This window comes from Agelaius phoeniceus, chromosome 4 (genome assembly GCF_051311805.1).
Source record: "Agelaius phoeniceus isolate bAgePho1 chromosome 4, bAgePho1.hap1, whole genome shotgun sequence".
NCBI lineage: Eukaryota > Metazoa > Chordata > Aves > Passeriformes > Icteridae > Agelaius > Agelaius phoeniceus.
Window position 1 is genome coordinate 24,548,866 of NC_135268.1, and position 5,148 is coordinate 24,554,013.

General features: G+C 43.8%; 1 protein-coding gene across 20 annotated transcripts in view; it reads left to right on the top strand.

The window, feature by feature from the left end:
- LOC143693944 (uncharacterized) overlaps nucleotides 1–5,148 on the top strand; it is a 39,992-nt gene that overhangs the window by 18,617 nt on the left and 16,227 nt on the right. The window lies entirely within an intron of this gene.

A 5,148-nucleotide genomic window follows, 5' to 3' on the forward strand; every position in this document is an offset into this window, starting at 1 on the left:
TCATATCAGCCCAGTTCAGTGTTATAGTTGCATATAATTGACTCTTCCTACTTGTACCACAACTCATAATAATAGATAAGAAATAACATATTTGTTACATTTTTTTCCTCCTACACTGAAGGGAAAACAAGAGTCACATCAAACTGCACTCTGAAAACAACTATCAGGATTTTCAGAAACATCCACCGTGGTTTATGGGTTACCTTTCTAATCCAGGCAGCTACAGAGAACTGCTCTAACTATGGCATTTCCAGCTTTGGACTGTGGCAAGGCATAAGAACAATTTCTGCAACAGTTATTTTCCTCTTGAACACCTCATGCCACTAGATAAAAGAAATAAGCTCTCTCAAGGGCTCCCTGCAAAAGCCAGCCCTGCCACAAGGCCTGGCAGCAGAAGCCCATTGATGTTGCCATGTGTTAAGTCCTTCTTGCTGGGGCAGACAGGAACAGCTTTACAGGAAAACACAGTGAAGGTGTTTTCAGGTGATCCTAAACATGGCAAACACAATCCCAGCTGCTGGGGAATGGCAAGGCAGTGCTGCTTTGGTGTCTCTTTACTGGAGCTCCATTTGGGATAGGCTGCCTACTGCTGTATTGCCAAATGTCTCCTTCCACGTGTGTTCACCACTTGAAGCTTTTTATAGAACCATCTCATTGCTGCTTGAGGGCAGATGGCAGCTGGAGCCCTGCACCTGGAAAATGTGCAAGTATTTGAGTCAGCACCCAATCATTTCAGCCAGGAAGGAAGTGGGAACAGGCCCAGCTGTCAAACCTTTCCAGAGCCTATCTGGACACAAAACACACACCTGGTGAAGCTCCCAAACACTCTGTGTGTGTGATCTGCAGCCTGCTGCAGGGAAATGTGTGGCCACATGCCCCCAGCAGAACAGCCTTGCACAGAACAGAGAAAAGAGGATGCCTAAAAGCCAGGAATGGCACTGGAGTCAGGGAGTTTGCAGCCTGGGTGGACTGGAGCTGTTCTTACCTGTGCCTCTGGAAACCATCTCCCTAAGGGAGCACCATCATCCTGCTGGATCTTCCTAATATTGGCCTGTTCTGTGTCACTGAGGAGTTCCTTTTTCCAGGGCAAAATTCCTAAACCACACATTGCTTTCCCTGACTCTTCCTAGAGACTCTGCAGCAAAATCTAGACCACAACAGATTGTCCCCATGTTGCTTAATGACAAAGCAAAAAAGAAACTTTGCTGAAAGGGAAAAAAAATCAAACCAACAAACTAAGTTTTTAAAGTTATCAATGACTGTTTTCTCCAAGGGTAACAATGTGGCAAGATGGGACACACCAAATGCCACAGGGCTGAAGTTACTGGAAAACAAGAATTCAGTCCTCAGTGTTCACTGAAATTTGTAAAAAAACCCCAAACTACTAGGTCTCACTAGATGACCAAAACAAAAGATTTAAGTAGCAGCTTACCTGTCTTGTTTCCCTTTCTACAAGGCCTCAAACTCAATTGAATTATTTTCTGTAAAATATCACAGAGATAGAAGAAAAGTAGGGAAGCCCTGTGATTGCATTTTCTACCCCAGCACTCCCCACACAGACATGGAGTCCAGAATGGACTTTGTCAGACTATCAGGAAGTGACAGAAACTTTTCTCTGCCTTTCTTCCTTTCATGCCACCCCAGAGCTTTCTGATAACACCTGAGCTGAACAGCAAACTCCATCTAGAGGGCAGAAGTCTTTCTTTTCTTGTCTGGTTGATGTTTACACGGGGACTTTGCTACACAGAGCTGCAAGCTTTTTTCTCCCTTTTTATCTTCTGCAGTTAAAAGGCCTTTACAGTCAATTGTCCCAAGGGAACAATTCCAGACTACAAACTGGAAAATATGAACTGCACTGTCCAACAAAACCATTTCAGAAACTCTGATTTCTTCCCGCTGTAGTAAGGGAGCAGCATGGGGTGAACTGGGAAGACCAAAACTGCTGCATTAAGAAAAGCAACCAACAGAACTGATACATGCACAGCAGTCACCTCACAGAGCAGCTGCAAAGGAGGAATTAAAACAGTCAGGACAAAACCTACAGACTTGAACAGCATTGTGGGTTGACCACTTCAGATCCAGGAGAAGCTGTTTCAGTGCCCCGGGAGTTCAGTGGCTTTTGAGTAATTGTTTCACCGTCCTCTGGCACATTCCTGCAAGGATGCTCCTCACTGCTCTGCTGCTGGCCACCCCCTCTCCACTGATAAACTGATAGAATGCCTTTACTATCTGCAGTCTCCATTTTAGGATTATGGCTCAGCTTTGGGAAAAAACTCCTCAAAGCAACTCTCAATAAATGCACAAGGCAGCTAGGAATCTCTTCTCTCTTCTACTCCAAACAAACTAACCCAGCTGCAGCTAGCATGCAGGTGCATTAAACAGCATGGTGCTCCAGAACTGCTGGAAAATGTTAGCACTCAATAACAGTTATATATATATAAAGAATAGTTAATAGTATAATAACAGTTACCACTGAGCAGAGCTCAGCAGTGCTGGGGAAATCTTCAGAAACTGTTATAAAATGGTAAAAATAAAACCTCTGAAAATTGACACAACACATGGAAGAAACCAGGATTTTTAAGACAGAAGCATTTTCAAATGTAGTTAAGACCTGCACAAACCTCCTTACAAAGTCTGGACCCAGCACTGCAAGACACAGCACTTGGCAACAGGACAGCCAGCAAATGATCTCACTGCAAACACCTCACACTGCCAAGGCATTTTATTCCCTTGCTGACACATGCCAATTCTGCTGCAAATTCCTTTAGGGGATAGGAAAGCAGACCTAAGCCATAGTTCAGGCTTATCTCTATTGAAACAAAGGCATAGCTACACTCCAGCATTTCCAAGAAGCTGATTCTCTGCTGTTCAAACCTAGAAAAGCTCCAAAGTTAAAGGCAAAGAGCAGGACCGAGTTGCCTCAAGGTAATTTAACTAGAGATGACCCCAAACCATAGTACTTCTAGTACAATTAAGTTGTAGCCTCAAGGGCACCACAGAGGAAAGGTTGGTTGGGTTGTATTCAATCCAGAATTAATCCCATTCTGGCAGAACACCTAGAGTTTCACATGAATACCCACCTAGAAATCCCCACAAGGGGCAGGGTTAGTGCAACAACAGCAAGTGCACAGGACCAGGAGTGCAGCTGGAGGAGACCATGTCACAGAGCAGAAATGAAAACCTCATGTCTCAGTCCCAGAGCTTACTGGAGATAACTGAGAGCACCCACAGCAGAAGCTCAGAGAAGAGAAGCAGCTCCCAGCTGTTGAGGGCTGCCTCAGTGTCCCCTCAGCAATGCCATCGCTCCTGCTGTGCAGGACAGCTGTGCACAGCTGTGCAGAGACAGCTGGACAGCACTGCCTCCACCGAGAAACAAGGGCCAAGGAAAAGTATCAAATCCTTTACAAAACCTAATTCTTCCCTTGGTTTCATTTTCACATTTCGCACAAATGTGAAAGAATCATCTGTTGCTTAAGAAGTCATCCATATCCAAACAATGGCTTTTTGCAGCACATTTTTGCTTTTTTTTGCAGCAGCTTTTTGCTCAGTTACTGCTGTTACAACCCCCACAAAACACTGGCAAAGCACCAGTTTAATGAAGACAAAAAGATACATTCCTGTCACAAGGCCTTGTCACCCTCACAAACTTTAAATAATACTGAGGGTTAGGGGCTACTCAGTGCTTGTATCTTGTTGCCAATTTATTTCTCCCCAAATGACCTTTGAAAAACCCTCATGGCCTGAGGCAGAAAAATATAAAAAAATAATCAAGCCTCAGTTCTGCCCTTGATGCCCACCTCCCCCTGACCCCCCAGCTGGTGGATACAGGGAAGACACCTCTACCAATGAAGCAATAAATATTTAAGGGACCTTTCTAAGTTGTTTTCTTTACCCAAACAATCTGGGATGCATCTGTCCCCATATGTCAGCCTGCAAATTTCTCCCTCACTTTTAGGGAATGTACTGAAGGATGAAATTTCCAGGTCCAGGGAAACTTTGAAGCAGCATCTCCACCTCTGGACTTAAGTAGTCACCATTTCCTCACTGTGCAGCAGCATTCCCATTTCAAACACACGATATGAACATGTAGCAAGCTCAATTTACAGCCGAGTCAAACATCTACTCTTGTGTCAGAAAACCTCTCTGGCACTCAAATGCAAGGCTGTGCAGTGGTAACACCTACAAAGTTTTTTTCTAGTGCTGAAGCCCCCAGTGGACAGCCCAGGCAGACCAAAGCCCTCCAGGGACTTCCCTCTCCAGCTGTTTGATGTCACTGCAGTGGCACAACAGGAGCTCCCACTGAGGGTTCAGCTGCACTTGCCTGCTGGTTGATCCACCACACCATATTTACACTATCCCTTCCTACTGGAGAGGCTCTGGTAAACAAGGGAAGAGCAGTGATTTTGCAATCAGTGTTACAGTGTTGCAATCACCGCTGTTAACACCAGCTCTGTTTAGCACAAGGCTGATGTGTGGGTGAGCTGCAGGAGCCGCCAACTGAAGAGAGAACACAGGCTTCAAAGTAGTTCCACACTCAGGTATGTTTGAGCTGCGTTTCTCTGCATCCCATATGAGAGTCAAGAAGCTGAGACATTAGTTTCCTCAGAAACTTTATTTTCATTCAAACTACAGAAATAAAGTAGTACCTTCCAATTTCCCATTATATTTTCTGCGTATTTGTACGGCTCAGGGTGAGATGCACTAGGATAAACTACCCTGTACATATGGAGGAAGATAAGGCTCAAAAACTAGCTTTACTTCAAAGAATGCCAAACCTAACCTATGAGGTTGGCTCCAACTCTTTGATAACAATAATAGGCACAACATAGGAAAAAAGATTGATCTAAACTACCTATTGTAAGCAAAATCCAATAATTCATTACAGAAAGTCAAAGAAACCTTTTAGAAATAACAAAACAGTTTTCTACTTTGAAAAAATAGATGAGTAATTTTTCCTTTATATACGATATATTCACACACACTTTCAAGTATCATTTTCACTATTATCATACTTACATGGCTAGAGATAAAAAATGAAATCCCATAAGCAGATTGTTATGCCAAAGTCACACACGGTCTTTATCTGGGTTTAGCAACACCTGGAATTCTCCATGGTATCACAGTGACTAAAAAAAGCAGTGACTAGAC